A 13,659-nucleotide genomic window follows, 5' to 3' on the forward strand; every position below is an offset into this window, starting at 1 on the left:
GCCACGGCACTCACTCTAGCCTGGGCAACAAAGCCAGACTCTGTCTCAAAAAAAAAAAAAAAAAAAAAAAAAAAGAAAATACATTGTATAGTATAATAAAAGACATAAGATTATTTTTTTTTTTTTTTTTTTTTTTTGAGACAGAGTCTCACTTTGTTGCCTAGGCTAGAGTGAGTGCCGTGGCGTCAGCCTAGCTCACAGCAACCTCAAACTCCTGGGCTCAAGCGATCCTTCTGTCTCAGCCTCCCAAGTAGCTGGGACTACAGGCATGCGCCACCATGCCCGGCTAATTTTTTCTATATATATTAGTTGGCCAATTAGTTTCTTTCTATTTATAGTAGAGACGGGGTCTCGCTCTTGCTCAGGCTGGTTTTGAACTCCCAACCTCGAGCAATCCGCCCGCCTCGGCCTCCCAGAGAGCTAGGATTACAGGCGTGAGCCACCACGCCTGGCCCGAGACATAAGATTATTAATGAGCATTTATTGCAGTGGTCCCCAGCCTTTTTGGCACCAGGGACCTTTTCATAGAAGACAATTTTTCTATGGACAGGGGCTGGTCGGGGTGGTGGTGCAGGGGTGGGGTGGGGCCACAGAGTGTAGGCAGTGATGAAAACAATGAGAGCCATTCACCTCCTGCTGTGCGGCCCAGGATCCTAAGTTTCATGGAAGATAATTTTTCCATGAGTGGGGGTGGTGTTGGTGCTCTGTGGCCTGGTCCCTAACAGGCCACATATGGGTACTGGTCCTGGGCTGGGGGATTTTGGACCACAGATTTATAGCATGATCTTATTTTTATATAAAATTGAATATATAGACTATATTTATATGTGCAAATACACATACAGTGATGTGTGGAAAGATGTATACTATGTTTTTCTCTAGCTTGATAGAGCTTAATTTTTTTACTTTGTTCTACTTTTCTTTATTGTTTGAATATTTTATGAATCTGCATCATTATTATAAAACAAAAAACTATTTGAAAAAAGATTTTCAAAGTTAAATTAGTTCTTGCCTCAGTAACTGGAGTGATTTCATGTACACTAGCTACATGTTTTTTTTTTTTTTTTTTTTTTTTGAGACAGAGTCTCCCTTTGTTGCCCAGGCTAGAGTGAGTGCCATGGCGTTAGCCTAGCTCACAGCAACCTCAAACTCCTGGACTCGAGTGATTCTTCTGCCTCAGCCTCCCGAGTAGCTGGGACTACAGGCATGCGCCACCATGCCCGGCTAATTTTTTATATATATATCAATTGGCCAATTAATTTCTTTCTATTTATAGTAGAGACGGGGTCTCGCTCTTGCTCAGGCTGGTTTTGAACTCCCGACCTTGAGCAATCCGCCCGCCTCGGCCTCCCAAGAGCTAGGATTACAGGCGTGAGCCACAGCGCCCGGCCTAGCTACATGTTTTATAGAACTGGAAATCTATTATGTGTTGGAGAATATTCAACAGGCATATTATAGATCTTGGTCATATGACTAGGGTGTTTGTATTCCACTCTAGGATTATTATTAATGTACAGGGTCAATAGGGCCTGGTCTAAAACCAGTTCCATCTAGGCTATAAAAGTTAAATGTTGCCTTTAAATTTTCATTTAAAAAAAATCTCTTCAAAGCACTTTCATTTAGTTGGGTCAGTCCTACTCGGTTGGCATTATATTTTGGGAATAAAGCAATTCTTACTTAAATAGCTAAAGCAAATGAATTTTAGAGAGGCTATGGCAGAGTTCAGGAAGTAGATGTAATGAATATTTTGCCCCTATATTTAGGGTTTCTGGGGGGAGGTATTAATTGGAGTTAAGGGAGTGGGCCTGTTTAGTAAAAGTAGATAGAGCCTGCGAGAAATTGAATATGACCACAGAAAAGATGACCAATTGGACATATAAAAGGGTATAATAATTACTTTGGCAAGTGATTATGACTTGTACAGGAAGGAGAAAAAAGTCATAGGATCTTACTTAAGAAGTAAAACCACTCTAGAAAAGGAATTCTTTATCATTCATGGATGATTACGGCAGTAGAAATAATACCTTAAGTTTCATTGATCATTCAACAAAATCTCAGCACTGTGTGTCTTGAGGACAGTTTTAAACTTAATTAAGACACTGGGCTGCAGAGCATGGGGGCTGGAAAAAGGAGATGCAACTGTTATTAACAGTTGAAGCTGTGGAAATAAAGAGTCAACCTAAGTGACAGTAGAGGAAGAAAAAAAATCTTAAAGGATAACACCATTTTATGGCCTTGTAAAAAAGAAAGCAGCCAAAGAAAGTGCTAGAGAAGGGAAGTTCAGAAAACAGAGACACAGGAGAGTGATGTTGAAGACTGAAGACTGGGGAGGAGAGGGGAGTTTCAAAAAGGAGTTAGCAGTATCAAGGACTGTAGAAAGTCCATGTAAGAGGACTGATGTGTCCACTAGATTTGGCATTCAGCAGTTATCAGAGTCCAGTGGAGACAGAAGTACCTTGTCCCATTTGTAGTCACCAGATGCCATAACAAGGTACTTTTGCACAGTCTGGATTGGACTAGACTGGGAAGTAGACCCTGCAGAAGGGGATTAAACTGGTGAATGCCTGAGATATATAGTTCTGCTATTATTTCCAGCTATTATTGGTGGTGGGGACTCTGCAGATGGCTAGAGGTAATGCTAACTCAGGTGAGGGCAAGAGCTCAGGAAATGCACTCAGGGCCCCAGTAGTAGGTCTTTGACAAGAATCAGTAGAATGAATACATATAAATGAATGAATACTGAATGGATGTGGGAGTGTAGGCTAAGAGGTGGTTTTATGAGCATGACCAGGACAGGAAGCGCATGATAATATAGCAGATGGCAGTGAACAACGGACAGCGGACAGCGTAGCTGCCTATGGAAGAAGTTGTCTGCTGTTTCAGAGAGGTGCCAGGGAGGTTAGCGTTTTGGAGGCAGTCAGGTTTCAATTAGGAGAAGGGTATAAAGGACTTAGGGATTTACAGAGATTGATTTAGGGTAGAAAACACAGGAAGAGAAACTGCTGAAATCCTTGGGAGATAGCAACACCAGGACAGGATTAAGGAAGGTTAAGAGCGCTAAAGGGGGATAAGAATGCAGGAAAGGATGGATGTACACTTTACAAAGAACTTCCACGGCTAGTGACTAATTCAACCTTAGGACAATCCAGGGAGGCAGGTATTACATTGCCAGCCTTTGGAATGAGGCATGCGTTCCAGATAAGGCCATCATCATGGCTCAGAGAGGCACTCTACTTTTGGAAGTAGCACTTTCCTTATAGAATTAAAAAAAAAAAAGGTAGAAAAGAAGAAAGGTGTGGACCTCCTTGAAGAGAAGGATCTGTGAATGACAGACATCTTAGGTAATTCATGGAATTGCAGAGCCAGACTTGTCAGTCAGATCTTTTCAACTGTAAAACGAAGGGGGAAGATGATCTTTCTTTTTCCTTGTCTAATAGCCTGTGAAATCATCTAGGCAACTACCTCCCAATTTTACAGAATAAAAAACGAGTCCCGCGGGATGTGTCTCGCTCAAAGTAATACAACACATTAGTGGAGAGCCAGGCTCCGAACCGACTCCTCCCCTGTCTACCCGGCCTCTGGTGCTCTGCAACCTGCCCTGGAAGATAAAGAACAGAGGGAGGCTGCAGGCTGGGCGGCCTAGCTCAGAGCACATTGGGGTTCGAGGCCGCTTCCCGGCAGCAGTCTGAGGAACGCCCCGAGGGGAGGGCAGGAGAGGGGAGGGGAAGAGTTTGGGCCTCCTTTCCCACACTTCGTTAGGACGCGGGCTGGGGCAGCCCTGCGGCCGGCAGAGGGCGCGGGGCGGCTCCTCGCTCCGCGGGCCCTTCGGGCAGGGGCGCGCTGCCCCGGGCGCGCCGTCGGAGCTCGCGGGCACTGGGTCGCGGCGGTCCCGGCGGTCCCGGCGGCCCGAGCGGGCAGGGGAAGTGCGGCGGGAGGGCGGGCGGCCGGAGCGGGAGCGGGCGGGGCGGGCCGGGGCGGGGCTCGGAGGGGGCGGGGCCGCGAGCGGGGGGCGGCGGCGGCGGCGGCGGCCGAGGAGGAGGAGAACATGGCGGCCGCGGAGAGCGGCTGAAATGCTTGTTCTTCAGGCCAGGCGAGCGGGACTCTGACGCGGTTCGCCAAGCCCTGTCCTCCGACGGCTGGGCCGCGGCCTTGAGCGCCTCGGCCGCCTGTTCACTGCTGCTCCCTCGCGCAGAGCCAGCGCCAGGTTCGTTCTGCATCCCCCTGCGGGGGGACCCCTGCTCGGGAGGAGGGGGCCGGGGAGCCTCGGTGGCGGCCGCCTGGGCCCCTGGGGCTGGGCGCCGGGCCCGAGGAGCAGCGGAGGCCGCGGCGCCGCCGCCACGGTGAGCGCGGCCCAGAGGCGGCGGCGGCAGGTGAGTGGCGGGCGGCGGGCGCGGAGCCTCCCGGTGGGTGCAGCTGTCACGAGCCGCGCGGCCGCCGAGGCCCTAGGGGGCGGGGAGCAGCTGGCGCCCCTCCGCCCCCTGCTCTCCTTTCTCTCCGCTCCGTCTTCCCCTCCCACTTTCCCCGAGTTCCCCTCTTGGCCTGGCCCGGCTGGAGGGGGCGGAGGTCGCAGCTGTCACGGGCACCAGCTGGGGGCTGCTCCCCGCCGGGGAAATCGCTGCAGCAGCGACTTCTCTCCGCCTCTTTTCCAGTTGCCCTAGTTAGCGCGGAGAGGGCGAGCATCCGCGGAGGGTGCGCGAGGCTGCGCGGCCGCCGGCCGGGCGTGGGGAGCTGGTGCCCCGAGCCGCCGCCGAGAGGGGGAGCAGGAAGTCGGCGCGGGCGCCCCTCGGCCCCGACGGGCTCCGTGACCTTGGCTAGCCCGCTAACCTATCTGAGTCTCGTTTGCCCGGACCGCGAAATGGGGGTGACCGTGTCATGCCTTTCCGTCAGCGCAGCCTTCGACGGCGCTTCTGTTTAACCCGGCGCACTTGCTTTTCGTCTCCTCCGGGGAAGGGGTTTGGAGGTAGCGATGGGAGGGATAAATGAGATTTTTCTGTTGGGGCTGGGATTTGGTCCCCTTCCTGGGATTCTGCCGAAAGGACTGCGAAGGGAGGCAAACATGTTGACTAGACGTTTGGGAGGTGGGGCTGGTTAGTGGTCGGCGACAATTCGAGCCGCTCTCTAGTCTCTTGGAAAAGCAATGGAGAAATCGGACACCAGGGTCCCCCGTCCGTACTACCCAGCTGTGCTGGCTGTTTTTTGTTTTTTTTTAAGCAGTCACACTCAGGGGCTAGACACTGCCTAGTCTGACGAGAGGGAGACGGAGGGGTTGACAATACAGCCTCTGTGTGTGACAGGGACAGGCCACGGTGCTGTGGCCGGAGACTTTGGTAGAAAGGAAAACTTTGAGCTGGAGAATCTCTTAGACTTTCATGCTTGGCTCTCGTCGTGCATTGTAGAGGTGTTGAAGAGGCAGGTGTCCTTGTGAAGAAGGTGACATTTTTTTTTCAGACCGAGAATTTTTAATGTCGAGTATGATGTAGGTGAATGAAGGGTTCTTGAGTGAACTGCAGTCCCAGCACCCTTTGTGGATGCCAAGAGGAGTCTCTGTGGTGATGATTTGCAAGGGCTGGTGCTTACACTTCAGTGGTTAAGAAATCTTCAAGTGTCTGCATAAAACATTACTGCCGTGAAGCTCAGATTATTTTGTATGGTTGAAGGGATGGATCTCAAGGGTTAAATTTGTTTGAGGTTTGTCTCCTCTTCTGGAATTGGTTGGAGGTTAGACTAAAAAAAAAAAAAAAAAAAAAAGTTGGCCAAAGGGGCCTCTCAGCTTGTTTCACAGAAGCTATGATGTAGTAGGAAGGGGGTCGGATTTCTTCATCTTGAGAATAATGTGAAAAGAAAGTATTTGCTTGGGTCTTTTGGCTCTTGAACTAGAACTAGTTTTGGGTTAAAGGTAGCAGTGAGGTTTGATTCAGCTTAATAAATAGGCATTCCTTGAACAGCTTAATAAATAGGCATTCCTTGAACAGCTTAATAAATAGGCATTCCATGTCATAAACTAGGTAAAATGGAAGTGTTTCTAGTTTATCTCCTGTACTCTGTGGAATGGTCTAATTCGGTTTTGTGAACTAATGTCTGAAATGTTTTCTCTCCATTTTTCATTTCTTATTTAGACTTTATGCTTTGGCAACAGTGGGTCAGAAAGAGGTCTGAATGGGGACTATATGATTTGGAGAGAAAGAGGGCTGCTACTTATAAGGACAGGTGTTTGGTTTGATTTTTGTAGATATTTGCACTATTTATTACATTTACTTAACCTACACTGAAGTTTGATTTATAAGGTGTAAAACTTGAATTTTACATAGTTTATAGTAAATCTTTTTCTTATTTCTCTTTGAGAAAATCTGTAGGATTGTGTCTATTAAATTGCTTTTTGTGTGGTTTAAGCCAAGGGAGTATTTTAGATCTGCATTTTTGGGTAAGTGGTTTTATTGGAAAAAAAAGTGCTTGATGGAACTAATGGTGATTGTTCCATTTAAACTGGGATTATATAGACAATGCTTTTTCCTCTCTCTTTCTGCCAACATTTGTTTTTCTTTCTCCCTCAATTCCAGGGTTTCATTTCTAGAAATCTGGGCTGGAAACAGAAGCAGCAGTTTGTATAATCCCAAGAATTTGCTTATGCCAGGAAGCTGTAAGGGTAACATGAAGTGGGTGTGATAGAAAGATACTGCTACTACTTAAGACATTTAACTGTTGAAGGAGTGTAAGTTCAAACTTTAATTTTTATTGAATTTCCTGTTTTCTGTGTATGTGTTAATCTTTTGGTGGGCAGGGGATTGGGTTGCTATGGTACTAACTTGTGTATATTATGAAAGTGTTGGCAAAACTTCATGCTTTTACTCTATAGGGAAGGGTGGTAAACAAGCCTAAATAATTTAAAGATGTTGTTCCCAGAATGGAATGTTCTCTGCATGTCCTCTTGATCCTGCTAATCCAGTGAGCGATCTTCACTAGGACTAAATGTTGAGTAAATGATGAGGGTAGTGTAGAGGTGCTGAAAGATAGTGTGGGGGAGAGAATGTATTGGACATTTCTTGAAAATCTTTTCTTTATTGGACTATATACTAAACTGATTTCTGATTGTTTTTCAAGGACATTTTAGCTCTCTCAGCTTGGTCGTCATCAATTTCACATACCTTCTCTTAGAGAAATACTACTTATGTTCCTTAGTTTGTCTTTTTTGTCCCAACTCCCAAGGACTCTCCATTGTTTGAAATGGTATGTTGCATATCTTATGAATTTAGTTGGCCTTAAGCCAACCAAATATGACCTAACATAGCTTTCATTTTAGGGCAGGTATGGGAGGTCAATACAAACACACAACACTGAGTAGAATTCCCTAAATCATAGAGCATAGGAGATCCCAGGATGCTCATTATTGTCTTGGCAATGATTTTTGTCTTCTTAATATGATAATCGCAGGAATTCTCAAAGGGCCATCAACTGCTTTCATGGCAGGGGTCCCAGAGTGTTGTGGTGGGTTCCATTTTACATTACCTGAAAATACTGGATGTCGTGGTGGTTGTGGGATTGGGTAGAATCCTGTGTTTCGGGAGTTGGGTGACACAGCACTGAGAGTCTGGGCTGTAGAGCCATACAAATTTCTTCCCAGCTTATGTAATTTTCCTCTCCATTTGGAAAGACTAGACTGTAGGAAAGGACCTTTTTAAAATTGCTTTTCTCCTAGGTTAACTAGTAACTTAGCCCTTGGTCATTGGCCACTAAGGATAGACCTTGTGGTCTCTTATCTTTTTCTTACCATTGCAGGTGAGGTCTAGTCATTTAAAACCTTCCCTTCTCCCTTCTTTATATTTTCATTAGACTTTGTGCCTTTCTCTCAACATACGGTGTTGGAGGTCATAAATGGCCTAGTGGCAACTGGGTACCATTCTTGGTTGCTTAATTTAAGAAGTAGGTACGGATTTTTTCTGTAGCTTAGTTCTGCAAAATGATTTATGGATATATAGTATTTGGATTAATATAGAGTATAGAAATGATTTTATTTCTGTAGGATACATGGCTGAATAAGGGAAATTATTACAAAACACACCAATATTTAAGTCCAGTTCCATAAGTTCAAGTAAAATGAGTTGTTGTGTTCGTGCTTCGTCTTCCGTCATCCCATTTGCAAAACAGTATTGTTGAGAACTGCTGAATTGATAGGTTTTTAGAAAAGCTTAGTATGGTTATCATATTTAAAAGATAAGTAGCTTATGCCAAAATGAAAGCTAAAATCATTTAAGTTATGAAAGACCTGAAATTAATCAATCTAGTCACCCTCATCTTAGATATATTTTGTTTTTGTTTCTCTGGATATGTTTCAGAGGGCAGAGACATTTGGCTTTATTGTGTAGCTCTGGGCCTGACTGTTAGATAGATCAGACTCATAAAAATAGGTGCAAGCACAGAGGTAAAATTCGCCTATTAGCAGGACCAGAACTCTAATAACACTGGATTAGCCAATTTTTCCAGAGTGATACTTTATTTTTGCCATTTCAGCTTATAATTTTGAGGCAATTTTTAAATTTTTTTAGAAATGGAGCTTTGACTTCAGGATGGTGTCCTGGCTCTTCCAGATATTAAATACTTAGTCAATGTAACCTTGGGCTATTTAACCACACTAAACTTAGGGGTTTTGTATTTAAAATTTAAATAATGTACTTACCCTCATATTGTTGTGATCTTTAACTTTTTATATTAAATAAGATATGCTTAGCCTATGATTGGCATATATAAGACATCAATAACTAGCTAAAAATGGGCATTTCTTTAGCTATAATCCATCGCCAAGTTTTCTCATTCTTTTCTCAGATTTCTCCCTTTATTTGTGTTTCTACAATCTGGTCCTCCTGTCATTTTGCACATGGAGTAATGCAAGTCACATTGACTCTGTGGGCTTGAGTTTCTTCATCATTAAATGAGCATATTGGTCTGATTTCACACTTCTTATGCTAAAATTCTATGATTTGTTGGTTTATAGCTGTTTGCCTGCATGCATTTGCCTCTCTAATTCATTCTGCACATAAATGCTGAAGAAATTTCTTTCTAAAATGTTTTTTGATATTATTGTTTTTAGTGGAGATTCTCTGTGGGCAAATTTATCAAATGTAAATCTTTTGATAACTGGTTCTTTTATTTCCCATTCCAGAAAATTTGCTGCAGATGGTATATGCAGAAATGCTTTGTAAACTGTAAAGTGCTACACAAGTGAAGAAAGTATTATAATCACCCATAGATATCTTGCTTCTTTGCATTTACATGTTTCATTTTCTTTATTTAGATTGTATCTCTGTATCCTTTATGTTCTCTTTACCTTCAAAAACACAGTCAAAGCTGGTGTGTTTTCCAGAAAGCTTGATGTTTGTCACTCTCTCACTGTATGTTCTATATAATAAACTTCCCTTCCTTTCCCTTCTTTTCCTCCTTTCCCCTTCCCCTCCCCTCTCTCTCACTCCTGCTTCCTTCCCCTTTCCCTCCTCCCCTTCCCCTTCCTTGCCTGCATCCCTCCCTCCCTCCCTTCCTAGAGATTCTTTTTTTTTTTAGTGTATGTTAAACTGATTTTCCTGATGGGGTTGGAAAATTCTTGAGATGGCATGAACCACAACATTTAGAGAAAAGGAGGCTTAATGGTCATTTTGGACAGCCTTGTTAATATTACAGATGAGACTAAGTCCAGGCAAATATATTTGGCTTTGGGGCTTCTTTATGGGAGTCATTTTTTGTATTTGAAAGTTATTACAAAGAGATTTTAAATTTTAAGAATTCTAGGCCGGGCGCAGTGGCTCACACCTGTAATCCTAGCACTCTGGGAGGCCGAGTTTGGAGGATTGCTTGAGCTCAGGAGTTCGAGACCAGCCTGAGCAAGAGCGAGACCCCCCTCTCTACTATAAATAGAAAGAAATTAGCCAAACAACTAAAAAGATATAGAAAAAATAAGCCGGACATGGTGGTACATGCCTGTAGTCCCAGCTACTCGGGAGGCTGAGGTGGGAGGATTGCTTGAGCCCAGGAGTCTGAGGTTGCTGTGAGCTAGGCTGATGCCATGGCACCCTAGCCCGGGCAACACAGTGAGACTATGTCAAAAAAAAAAAAAAAAAAAAAGAATTCTAATAAGCTTTTGAGTAACGTATAAGCTAGAAGGAAAGGAGTATTTTATTTTTTGAACAAAAGTTGACTCTCAAAGATTATAAGAAGGTATTAATTAGGAATTAGTTAAGACTGTTCTATCAAAAACTATAAAAGAGCCTGGAGAGAAAGGTCTGCTTTTCTTGTAAGGCCCTCCTTCAGAGTCAGTAAATATTTGAGTGCTGTTTCTCTGAGCCAGATACTGTGCTAGCTGTACATACTACATTTTATAAATGAGGAAACAAGGGTCAGGGAAATTTAGTGGCTGGTGTAAGATTGTACAGGTTGTAGGTGTTAGGAATGATATTTGAGTCCAGGTCTTTTGACTGGAAATCATATTCATATCTTTAAATTGACTTCGCTCCAAGCGTGTTTGCCACATTTGACCACATTATAGCCCTCTTTTCCTTTCTGGACTTTCTTTTCCATACATGTGCTGTGGAGACTCTTGCAATCTCGTTCCTTTCTGATGACCCAGGAGCTGTGGCACTTTAAGATTCTTGTGCCCTTTCTGGTCTCACCTTTGTACTTTAGTAATATTGATTCTTTGGTGTTTCTGTCCAGGTAGGCTTATCTTTGAATGGTTAGTTTTGGATTCATAGCAATAAAATTCTGCCTCTTAAGTTTTGTTAGTATTTAAATAGCTAAAGCTTAGGGTTTTTTTTTCATTTGTAACAAATTTCTTGGTCATTCTCTGTTTCCACTTGTATTTTGAATGGTTAATCTGATTCTGATAGCTTTAATATATTACGTCTTCAAATTTCAGTTTGCCTATATGGTTAGAATATTTACTTATTTTTATTATCAGGCACAGATTTGATTGTTCAGCAGAATATATTCTGTTGTAAGTGTATGTGTATATATATAAAGATATCCTACTGTATTTGACCAGATAGTTGAAGGATGAAATGTCCTTGATTTTTGAAAGTGTCTGTGTGTGTGATTTACTTTTGTGAGTTTGTTTGAAGGAAACCAGGGAAAAGTAATTTGTTCTGCAAAGTCTAGTCATAACTCCCTCTCCATTTTAAATGGTACAGGTAGGCAGTAATTGAATTTTTAAGTAGCCACTCAATCATTCAGGATATACTTATGTGAGTACATACTTTGTTCAAGGTGCTGTGCTGTTAAAAGATAGGGAAATTAACCAATAAGATATAGATCCTGTTCTTAAGGAGATTATGACCTAAGAGAGGTGATAAGGCAAACATAAGATACTTGTAATACTAATTGAATGTGATGAGTGCTATGAGAAAGGTACTGAAATAGAATTTTGAGGATTCAGGGAGAGGGAGCAGTTACTATATTTTCATTTTAGAGAGATCATGGCAAGTTTCATGAAGGGTTTGGTGGTGGACAAAAGCATTGAAGGTGAGGTATGATTTCTGTGAGGGTGGGGTGAGAAGAATAATATATTCAGGAAGATTAAATAGCAAAGATGAAAGGACAGAAAAGCTTGGGTTATTCAGGGAGCCATAAAGAGGGTAAATACAAGGAGGAGTGAGTGGGGCATCAGCTGAAGTGGGAGAGGGAAGCAGATATTCTAGGTGCAGTAGCAAGACTTTGAAGGATTTTAATGGAGGGAGGTGGTGGGTAGCAGTATGTAGTAAGTATGTAGATCTGGATGAAAATGAGAAATGTCAATTTTCCAAATTTATGTGTATCTTTTCTTGGCAGGTTTTATACCTCAAATTTTATATTTTCATAGTTTTTGAAATGATTCCATATGTAAGGCTTGCCACACTGGGAACTTATTCACTCATTTTTATGTATATTTAAAAGCAGATCATGTTTTTTTCCCCCCTTACAGATAGCTTTGCTGTCGCCAGGCTAGAGTGTAGTGGCTTGATCATAGCTCACTGCAGCCCACAAATTCTGAGCTCAAGTGATCCTCCTGCCTCAGCCTCCCGAGTAGCTAGGACTACAGGTGCATGCCACCATGCCCAGCAAATTTTTAAAACACTTTTTGCATAGAGATGGGATCTCAATATGTTTCCCAGGCTTGTCTTGAACTACTGGCCTCATATGATCCTCCGTCCTTTGCCTCCCAAAGGGCTGGGCTTACAGGTGTGAGCCCCCCTGCCCAGCCCCCATCAGCTTTTAAAAAATATTTTAAGGATGATTGGGGTTGCTCATGCCTATAATCCTACCACTATGGGACGCCCAGGCGGGAGGATCACTTAAAGTCATGAGTTCAAAAGCAGCCTGAGCAACGGACCCCATCTTTACAAAAAATAGAAAAATTAGCCTGGCATGGTGGTGCATATCTATAGTCCCAGCTATTCAGGAGGCTGGGGTGGTAGGATCACTTGAGCCCAGGAGTTTGAGATTGCAGTGAGCTATGATGATGCCACTGTACTCTAGCCTGGGTGACAGAGTGAGACCTTGTCTGGAAAAAAAAAAAAACAAAAACGTGTCAATGATTTTTAGGTGTTGATTGGAATTTATTAAATATATAAATTAATTCTGAGGCAGCCAGCATTGCCAGTATTTCCAACATTCCTCCAGTATCATTCTGTGGCTCTTTGTTTACCAGGTCTACTTTCATATCCTTTAAATGTGCTTTATATTGTTCTTAGTGTACTTCTTACCTATTTTATCTAGATTTCAAAACATTGACTTTTTTTTAAAGCTGTAGTTATTCTTTAAACAGTGTATTATCCTTTGGCATTCTTTAAGATGATGCAGTAGGTTTAGGCTTGTTTTTGCAGTGTGAAAATGCTGTCTCCTTGTATAAATATAAGTTGTCTGCGTGTATAAGTGAGATTGGTCATACAAGTTGGAAGCCCTGGCTCTCATTTATAGTCATGATTTATTTTACTGATTTATTTATGCTCTGCCATGTTCCAAAAGGATTTAAGGCAGGATATGTCATGAAGAGTGTTGGACCTTGTTCCAACCCTGTCTAATTTGACTGATGCCCCTAGCCAGCATTACACTAAGGGAACAGTGTTGAAGACAACTGGTGTCACAGAATGTGCTATGGTGTGTCTTTTGCCAAACTGGTAGTAATTCAGAGATGGATATAATATAATTGGAGTACCTTTAAAGGTAAGTCCTTTCAAGTTGAATGGCATACAGAGGAAATTGGTTGGAAGGCGCTGCTGGAGTCTTGACCCTTGGGAGCCCAGGGACCTTTAGAGCAGTGGTCTTTAAAGTAGGGTTTAACATTAAGTTATCTGGGAAATGGAGGAAATATTACAGGTCTTTGAGGAAGTTTCTTTACTTTCAGTCTATTGTGATGTTTTGCAGTTTATAGGGGCTTGGGAAGTTGGATTTTTAGATTTATTATTTTATTTTTTATTTTTATTTTTTTTTGAGACAGAGTCTCGCTTTGTTGTCCAGGCTAGAGTGAGTGCCATGGCGTCAGCCTAGCTCACAGCAACCTCAAACTCCTGGGCTCGAGCAATCCTCCTGCCTCAGCCTCCCGAGTAGCTGGGACTACAGGCATGCGTCACCATGCCCGGCTAATTTTTTTTCTATATATATCAGTTGGCCAATTAATTTCTTTCTATTTATAGTAGAGACGGG

At 43.1% G+C, this 13,659-nt stretch overlaps 1 protein-coding gene across 15 annotated transcripts in view; it reads left to right on the forward strand.

The window, feature by feature from the left end:
* The first annotated feature begins 4,013 nt into the window (after nt 1–4,013).
* The window catches only part of NCOA1 (nuclear receptor coactivator 1), a 245,320-nt gene continuing 235,674 nt past the window's right edge, over nt 4,014–13,659 (forward strand). For 13 of the 15 annotated variants that reach the window (XM_076000596.1, XM_076000597.1, XM_076000592.1 and 10 more), the window contains exon 1: nt 4,014–4,204. The gene's annotated coding sequence lies outside the window, so the exon portion shown is untranslated. Of the gene's footprint in view, nt 4,205–4,235; nt 4,371–6,557; nt 6,710–13,659 lie in introns of those variants that run through there. The other 2 variants (XM_012788105.3, XM_012788107.3) reach the window with 2 other exon arrangements.

This window comes from Microcebus murinus, chromosome 3, assembly GCF_040939455.1.
Source record: "Microcebus murinus isolate Inina chromosome 3, M.murinus_Inina_mat1.0, whole genome shotgun sequence".
NCBI classification, from domain to species: domain Eukaryota; kingdom Metazoa; phylum Chordata; class Mammalia; order Primates; family Cheirogaleidae; genus Microcebus; species Microcebus murinus.